At 51.2% G+C, this 9,476-nt stretch overlaps 1 pseudogene; it reads left to right on the top strand.

Moving 5' to 3' along the window:
- The first annotated feature begins 3,296 nt into the window (after positions 1–3,296).
- LOC113906251 lies at positions 3,297–3,754 on the top strand (annotated as a pseudogene).
- Positions 3,755–9,476: the final 5,722 nt, after the last annotated feature.

Raw genomic sequence — 9,476 nt, 5'->3', positions numbered from 1 at the left:
GGTTCCAGCAGCATCCTGATCACCATGAATCGAGGATGGCAAGCAACACGCCTACCTGTTTTGGAGAAAAGGTAGCAAAGGAGAGAAGAGACTCTGTCCCAGAGTCTGGGCACAAAATCCAGCACTTTCAACAGGCCAAACTCCTGGGCTTGATGCTAAGGCCTCCTGAGCAAGTAAAGGAGGGAAAAAGGGACTTTCCTGGCGGTCCAGGGGTTAAGACTCCACACTTGCACTGCAGGCAAGCACGACGTGACTAGGAAATTAAAAAAAAAAATGAAAGGAGGGAAAGAGATGTTTGTGGGCTTACTTTTTACGTTCTAGGAGTTACCTGGTGATCCCGGCATGGCCACGTGGGTCAGACTCACATAAGACAACCACTTCCCGGAATCACGTATTCACTTCTAGAACTATCAAGTATGGGTTCACCCAACCCTTCCTCTTCCTGTTTATGTTTTGTCTGTAATACTCATAAAGAAAATGAATTGTATGATTAGGACTTCCATTTTTTTCTTCTTCTTTAAATTACCTTTTAAAATTCAAGATCTTCTCTGGGTTTCTGTCTCACAGGTTAATTATAGGGTTGATTCGTTTATTCATTCAACAAACATTAAACAGTAATTTCGGGCCAGGGTTGCAGAGCCAAGCGAGACCTGCTGCCGGGTCTGGTAGTCTGGTGAGGACAGACGTATGGAGAATTTAAACGGTGAGAAAGTGCTGAGGAGGGGACCTGGGCCGAGTGCTGAGGGACATTAGCGAGTATGAACTCTGTGGGTGGGGCTGGGGAAGGCTCTGAGCCGAGCTGCTGTTGGAGCTGCGTCTGGCAGGAGCATCTCCAGGCCCCTGTGGGACCTCCCCCGAGTTTTCTGTCTTCTCCAAACAAGAGCTTAGCAAAAGCTGCCCTGGGCAAAAGCTCTGCCCTTAGCAAATGCATTTGAAACCCTACTTCCCCAGCGCTGTTTTTATTCTTGAGTTTCCTTCCGCACTAGCTCAGCTGACTTTCCCAAAAGGAATATGTGGCTGGTATATTTGGTGTGTTCCTGTCACTTCATCGCCTCCTAGGAACAAGTGAGCACTTTAAAATTGGGAAAGATTGTCCTGAATTTGAAGGGTTTACAGGAACTCTAGCTGGGCAGGGGACCAGATCCCATGAAACACCCTTTCCAAAACTCAAATTCAGTTTGTACAACAATAAGCAGGGATGCTTGCAATGAAAAAAACAAAACCAAATGAAAAGAAACCTCACAGGTTGTTCCAGTTCACTCCCAGAAATTGATTCTTTAGACCCAGGATGCTGTCATGAAATTTTTCAGAAGCGACCCACCTGTTTGTGCTGGTGGGTTGCTTGTGAAAGCAACTGGCCATCTTTGCCTCTGCAGGTTCTTACCGCTTATTTGGAGGCCTACTTGGGCTGCTGCTAAGTGAAGAGATTCCTCCAATAAACAAGGTTCGGGGGGTGGGGAAGGGGGCTTGGAGGATCCAACCAAGCCTCTGGCTTAAGAAGGAGCCAGAGAACCACTTGGGGCATCGTCCACAGCTGGGAAAAAGCTCACTGAAGGCCTCACTGCAGAAGGGTCCACAGGAACATCACTGATCCATTAGCAAGCAATGCTGGTCAGGCTCCTGACTGAAAGGCTAAGGTCCTTCTAGAGGAGGAGACAATAACATACCCCATCTGCTGAGAGCATTACAGTTCCCAAAGGGCTTCACTGCATGATCTCATCTGATCATCACGGTCAGCACATGTGAGAAGCAGGTTTTGATTCCTGTAACCCTGGCAGCACCAAGAGATGCTGGGTGAGACTTCAGCATCACCCTGGCCGGCTCCCCGTTCCCCAACCCACCCCCAACAAGCCTATCATCTAAGCAAAACGGTGTACACGTGCTTGCTGACAATATCTCAGCATCTCCTTTCTTAGGGCCCCAAGAGCCTCCTATAATAAACTCTGAAGCCTCACTGATCACAGACATTTTGCAGAGGGGTAAACTCAGGCTCAGCCTTGCCAAAAGTTGTGTAGCTAGAAAAAAATGGAGCTGCAACTAGGACAGATTCGCAAGGCAGGCCTCTCCCTTGACTCATATGAGCTGCCTCCTTGGCGAAAAGTGAAGTCGTTCAGTCGTGTCCGACTGTTTGCGACCCCATGGACTGTAGCCTACCAGGCTTCTCAGTCCATAGGATTTTCCAGGCAAGAGTACTGGAGTGGGGTGCCATTGCCTTCTCCAGGGGATCTTCCCATCCCAGGGATCAAACCCGGGTCTCCCGCATTGTAGGCAGATGCTTTACCCTCTGAGCCACCAGGGAAGAGGGTCAGAAAACCCAAGCAGGGAGAGGCAGGCACAACCTCAGCCTCAGACTCTGACCTGAGGGATGACCCAGAGGGAGGCACATCCCTAAGGCATTGGCACAGATGGTCAGCCTGGTGGGCATCATGGGCTGGCTTTCTTAGCCCTGGCACCAATCTGCTGCTGGCACTCCTGCCTTCAGCACCCACGAGACAGTTGCCTGGACTGCTCTTGGGCATCGGGCCCCCTGTAAACTCTCATTAGTGTGCTCAAGGCAGCCCCCTTGCTATGTACGCTCCATCCTCTGAGACTTGCAGTGAGGATCTGGGTCAGTGACGGAAGTTAGGCATAGAGAGGTGGACACTCTGGGCTGCTAATTATGACAATGATCATAAGCCACACTTCTTGTTCTCTTCAGTCGCTCAACCGTGTCTGACTCTGCAACCCCATGGACTGTGGCACATCAAGTTCCTCTGTCCTTCACCATCTCCCAGAGCTTGCTCAAACTCATGTCCATTGAGTCGGTGATGCTGTCTAACCATCTCATCCTCTGCTGCCCTCTTCTCCTTTTGCCTTCGATCTTTCCCAGCATCAGGATCTTTTCCATTAGGTCAAGTCTGCATCAGGTGGCCAAAGTATTGGAGCTTCAGCTTCAGCAACAGTCCTTTCAATGATTAGTCAGGGCTGACTTCCTCAAGGAGAAAATCAGTCACATTGTTGATTCCCAAACCTGGAGATCTGGGGATCTTTTGCCGTAAAGTTGAACAAGCCACGCCTACTTGCTCCTGAGTCAGATACCCGGAGGGAGCTGGAGGTTCATATATGTTAGGCTGTTTGATAACACTTGTATGTTGAATAAAGTTTGAAGTTTAAACCCACACATGCATCTCCTGTGTTTATCTTAGTGATGGTTATGTAGTTGAGAGTCTGCAGCAGAAAATGTAGCTCAAAAAGCTACCTTGGTTCTTTCTCATCTGGTACCAGGCGCTTCAGGATCTGCTGTCCCCAATGCAAACATGGCCAAGTCCAAGAACCACACCATGCACAACCAGTACTGAAAATGGCCCAGAAACAGCATCAAGAAATCCCAATCACAAGAATATGAGTCTCTTAAGGCGGTGGACCCCAAGTTCCTGAGGATCATGCACTTTGCCAAGAAACACAACAAGAAGGGCCTGAAGAAGATGCCGACAACGCCAAGGCTGAGGCTGTCAAGGCCCTCGTGAAGCCCAAGGAAATCAAGCCCCAGATCCCAATGGGCGGCAGCCGCAAGCTCAGCCAACTTGCCTACACCGCTCAGCCCAAGCTCAGGAAACATGCCCGTGCCCGCATCATCAAGGGTCTCAGGCTCTGCCGGCCAAAGTCCCAGGCCAAGGCTTCAACCAAGGCCTGGGCACCTACAGCTGCAGCTCTGGCTCCCAAGGGTGCCCAGGCACCAAAGCTCTGGAGTAGAGACCTTCATCTGCCAGTATGAGGACAGAAGGGCCGATGTGACCCCTGGGCTGCTGTCTGCATAGTGCCGGTGCCCTCATTTGGGATCTGAACAAATAAATCTGAGACAGGATCTGTCAAAAACAAAACAAAAAGCTACCTTGGTTTCCAGTGACCGGTAGCGTGAGGTGTCTGTGGCCTACCCGATGGACCCAGGAGACAGCGGGGCATCTGGGCACGACATCAACCATCCCAGGCTCGGCTCAGGTCCACTTGGCTGGCCACCTGCGTGTGGGGCTCGAGGTGGCTGGGTTGCTCCATGTGGCACAAGGGGCCCCGTCTGGCCCTCCCCTGGCAGAGCTGAGCTAGTGCTCTTCCTTCTGTTCCACTCCCCCATCTCGGACTCTGCTCTGCACCCATTGCTGGGGTTTGGAGGGGGGGCGTCGCTGGGAGCCCTGCGAGGGTGGAGACAGGCACCTTCTGGATGTTGCTTTGCCCTGGGATGGAGAGGCTCTCCCTCTGAGCTGGGAACACAGGCCCGCGTCCCTGGTTTCTGAGTTGGCTGGAGCATCCTCCGTTGAGCCATCAAAGAGGACCCTGAGAGCTGAGGGCAGGGCAGCTAGGCAAGGATGCTCTCTCGCTGTGGGATCCCATGGGTTTCTGGATTTGAGACTGCCTGGCATGATAACCAGCCCAGAAGTGTTCTGCAGTGGGGAAGCGGCTGCTGGGAGAGATGGACAGAGCACACAGAGGCTTTGGTTTTAGATCTCACTAGCTGACTACCTGGAGGCAGGTTACTCACCTCTCTGAGCCGAGTCATGCTGGGAATTCGGAGTCAGTGGGTTAAATGAGGCGGAGATGGCGGGTTCCCCACACAGCACAGGACACCCTACCGATGCGGCTCCCGCGCCCTTCCCCTTCTGTTAGAGTCTGTGTCTCCAGCGCACAGTCGGGCAAGCCAGATGTCAGGACCAAAGGCACAGCCTTCCCAGCAAGCTGGCCACCTCCCCGGGGCCCCCACAGCTGCCAGCTCCTTCCTTAAAAAACACTGAGTCAGAGCTAGTGCCCTGGAGCACTGTCAGGGGCAAGGCAAACAGCAAGAGGTCTTTCTCTGGACATTCGCTCCTGGGTAAGCTCAGGCGGCAGCCCTATCCCTGCAGTGCTGGTCACACAGGCTGCAGGGGGCTGAGCCCTGAGGGGTCATCTCTTGTCCTCTCTCCCGGCTCCCCAAGCTCCTGGCAGAGACCCAGGGAGGGCCAAACCAGGTGAGCAGCCTTGCTCAGAGGGTCTGGACAGAGCTGTGTGCTCGCCCAGGGACGAGGCAGCTCTGCTTCTCCTGGAACCCCCTGAACATGACAGCAGCTTTTGGCCCCTGGCCCCTGATGGGGTCACCGTCTGAACACTGAGGCCTCTTCCAGCCCACTCTGCCAGGTCCCCATGAAATGTAAACACAGGTGGGCTTGCTCTTCTGGAAACAGACTTTGGGGTTGGCTCTGAGCTGGACTCTAAATCTTTAAAACTGTCCATGAGGCAGCCTTGGGTGAACAGCCTGTGCGGCCTGTGGATTCCCCAGTGTTTTGCATTCTTGTTTCCTCACTGATGGATCATATGAGAGGTACTGCCTCCTCGGTCCCGAGGCTGTCCCCCTTGTTCACTCTGCGGTCACTGGGTGGCAGAGTGAGGCACCGTCCTGTTGGTGCCCTCCAGCTGGAGCTCCATCCCTTCATGGCAAATAGATGGGGAAACAATGGAAACAGTGAGAGACTTTATTTCCTTGGGCTCCGAAATCACTGCAGATGGTGACTGCAGCCAGGAAATTAAAAGACACTTGCTCCTTGGAAGAAAAGCTATGACCAACCCAGACAGTATAATAAAAAGCAGAGACGGTACTTTACCAACAAAGGTCTGTATAGTCAAAGCTATCATTTTTCCAGCAGTCATATATGGATGTGAGAGTTGGACCATAAAGAAAGCTGAGTGCTTAAGAATTGATAACTTTTGAACTGTGGTGCTGGAGAAGACTGTTGAGTATCCCTTGGAATGCAAGGAGATCAAACCAGTCAATCCTAAAGGAAATCAGTCCTGAATACTCATTGGAAGGACTGATGCTGAAGCTCAAGCTCCAATACTTTGGCCACCTGATGTGAAGAACGGACTCATTGGAAAAGACCCTGATGCTGGGAAAGACTGAAGGCAGGAGGAGAAGGGGACAACAGAGGATGAGATGGTTGGATGGCATCGCCTACTCAATGGACATGCATTTGAGTAAACTCCTGGAGTTGGTGATGGACAGGGAGGCCTGGCATGCTGCAGTCCATGGGGTCGCAAAGAGTCAGACATGACTGGGAGACTAAACTGAACTGAACTCATCAGGGGCTCCACAGATACAGCCCAGATTCTCAGACTTGAAGAATCACCCAAGGACTTGTTCAACTGCTTTTGTCCTGCCTCTTACTAGCTGTGTGCATCTGGCAGGTTACTAACCTCTCTGAACCGATTTTCTGATTCAGCAGTCCAAGGTGGGGGTAAGAATTTGTATTTCTATCAAGTTTCCAGGTGATATGACAGCTACTGTTCAGGGGAAAGTGTCAGGGGCTAAAAGTCCCTCCCTGGCTCCTGGGAGTCCAGTGGCCTGGGATCAAACACTCTCATCTCGTAAAAAGTAGGTAGAGGTGACCATGCACAGAATTCCTTCAGGAAGGCTCCGGTGCTGGCATTTCCCACCCCATCCCCCTCCCAACATCCTTTGTCACCGTCCCTAGAGTGTATCTCCACTGAAGCACTCAGTGGCCAAACAGTCAACCTGTTTGCAACCACAGAAGCCCAACACTGAGTAGACGCCATTGAAGAGAGAACAGAGATTGGAGGAAAGTAACAGGAGAAGGTGACAGAGAACAGAAACAGAGCCGTGCACACACGCACTGGTCCCAGTGAGACCCCAGATGGGATAACGCCCCCCTGTACTGGGGTTTGAGATGGGAGACAATCCAAGAGGCCCCTCCTGCCCTTCTTCACTGCACCTTTCCCAGGCTCCTTGTGGCATGTGACTGGATTCTGGCTCAAGGCACCCCAGGGCTTTGACAACCCCATGGCACACAAGCTGAGAGAGACAGAGAGAAATGTACAGAGAAACTCAGAACAAGGGAAAGAGAATATAACTTGGGAGCTTTTTGTATCAGGGTGGGAATGGCATCACTTCCACCGACATTCCCCCGGTAAGAACCCTGTCGCATGCCACAGGGAGCCTGAGAAAGGTGCTGTGAACAAGTGCAGAAAGCGGCTCGAGGATTTTCTCCCATCTCAAAAGTGCAAGTGTTAGTCGCTCAGTCATGTCCCATGGACTCTTTGAGACCCCGCCATGGACTGTAGCCCACCAGGCTCCCCTGTCCATGGAATTCTCGAGGCAAGAATATTGGAGTGAGTTGCCATTTCCTTCTCCAGGGGAACTTCCTGATCCAGGGATTTAACCCAGGTCTCCTGCATTGCAGGCAGATTCTTTACTGTCTGAGCCACCAAGGAAGCCCCAGTCCTTCATGGCTGCATGGAGCAGAGCACCTCCTTCCCCACACCCATTAAGACTTTATGAGAGAACAATGAACTCCCACTGAATTAATCTGCTGAAATCTCGGACTCGATCTATCTACCTGCAAGAGAATGTAGCATTCCCCAACCAATGTATCAGACACAAATGGAAAGAGAGAAAGACAGTAGATGCTCCCACAACGTACAACCTTGCAGGTCACTCCATTAGTTTGATCAGAACGAGCTCATTTAACATCTTGGGCTCTAGGACGGTAACAATTACCACCTGTGGAGTGTGCTCAGGGGCCACACTGCTTTCCCTTCAGGAATTCATTTTATTCCTTGTAAGAATGTGAGAAGTGGTACGACTGTAATCCCTGTTTTGAAGATGCAGATCTGAGGTGAGCGGCCGGCGCGCCGTTAAGTACTCTACCCAAGGTCATGCAGTGATCACCTCTGGGAAGAGGCAGTGGCAAGATCTGACTCCAGGCTGCCTGTCTGTAGCCCACATGCTCTAAATTACACCAAACCCTCCCTGAAGACTCAAGGCCCAGTCCTTGGCTGTAGGGAGCTTAAACTGAGTTGGGAAGACATCATGGTGTATACTTGAGAGTATGGATTTTGGGTGGAGGAAAAGAATTTGTCTAATCCTAAGATGGCTTGCTAAATGCAAATGTAATGACCCCACAGTTGAAGGAGGAGGTTGGGAGTAAAGGGAGATGGGATTAATGCAACAGGAACAGATCCCGGTAACCTTAGGAGTTTGATGAAACTGTGACAGTCTGGAGAACTCTGTGTGAATGTCAGATTCCCCAACTTCCCTTCCCCTCCTGCTCTCCACGCCATCCTGCATCCTCCTCTTCAGCTTCGTGATTTCAGGTCTTTTCCAAGAGCTGAACTGTTGTATCCTTCACTGTTGTATCCCCAGCCCCAGAAACAGGGCTAGGCCTAGAGTACATGCTCAGTATTTGTGGGATGACTTGATAGGGAGAAATATAGCTGGTGGGGGCTTGGCAGCAAGAGTTTGTTCACTTGGAGCCTCAAATCTGTGAACGTTATGGGCTGTGGAATCTCAAGAGGCCATCTGGTCCATGCCTTGCTTCCGCTGGTGACTGCCTGCCAATCATCCAGTCTCTTCTCTCCTTAAAGACCTAATATATGACAGCAGGGCTGACAGAGGCTTTTAGAGACCACATAGTCCAGGTGATCTCCATCTTGGATCTGTACAGTCCTCCAGTTTATGGGATACCAACGCCTGGACCCGCTCTTGGAAAGATTCTGATTTGATTGGTCTGGGCTGTTGCCCAGATATCAGAATTTTTAGTGGCTCCCTAGGCGCTCTTCATGTGCTGCTAAGGCTTAGAACTAGAGGTCTAATCCAATCCCTTTGTTTTATAGACCAAGCCTCAGAGAAGGGAAGGGGGATGCCCAGGATTATTCAGCCAGCTCTTGAAGGGATGAGCCCCAAGTCCAGTGAGCACGCTTCTCTACTCCAAAGGCCTCCCCATCATCTCTTCTGAAAATGTAGTTTTTGATCTCCTGGTTTTGGGGGCTGAAAGTGATTCCTAAGGTTAGAATCTTTAAACCTTTCCTTGATCTGCCCAGAGTGGATTCAGCTTTAACCCAGAGTCTCAATCCAGTCCAAAGCAGTTTCACCCAGGTCCTCCTTCTTGCTCTGTATGGGCCTCCCTGTACGACCACATGCCAGTTCTTCAGCTTCTTGGGGAGGTCTCCCCACATGCCTCGGGAGCATCTCTGATCCACACGCCTTCCCCGCTCAGTCCCTTTCTGGCTTTCTTTCCTCCACTCAGCTGCCTTTGACCCACTTATTCTTCTCCAGGCTAAAGTCCTCCCTGAGCACCCCTTGCCCACTGAGCTGTCCCCAGCAGGAAAGACCTGGCAGACAGTGGGTCTTGCCTCCTTTTGCATTTCTCCTCCTTGATGACTCCCCTCTGGCTCTGCAAAGGGAAAACTGGCCCCAGAAAACTGCCTCTGTCCTCCTCCCAGCTGGCACACAGCTAACTTGAGTCATGCCCTTGGAATACACATAATCAGATCTCATTTGTTAAAATAATAAAACAAAACAAAACAAAAAACCCCAGCAGTGCAAAACACATGCTGATACAGGCTTTGGTGAAAGATGATACAAAGTAGACTGACTGTTCCTTAATCAGGAGCTCAGTAAACACCCCTTTCCTGGGAGAGCCTCCCAGAGGGTATTCTGGGAAGCCCGGAGAGTTTTT

This window comes from Bos indicus x Bos taurus, chromosome 16, assembly GCF_003369695.1.
Source record: "Bos indicus x Bos taurus breed Angus x Brahman F1 hybrid chromosome 16, Bos_hybrid_MaternalHap_v2.0, whole genome shotgun sequence".
Taxonomy (NCBI): domain Eukaryota; kingdom Metazoa; phylum Chordata; class Mammalia; order Artiodactyla; family Bovidae; genus Bos; species Bos indicus x Bos taurus.
Note: the sequence above shows the minus strand (reverse complement) of the source record. Positions and strands in the feature narration are given on the sequence as shown.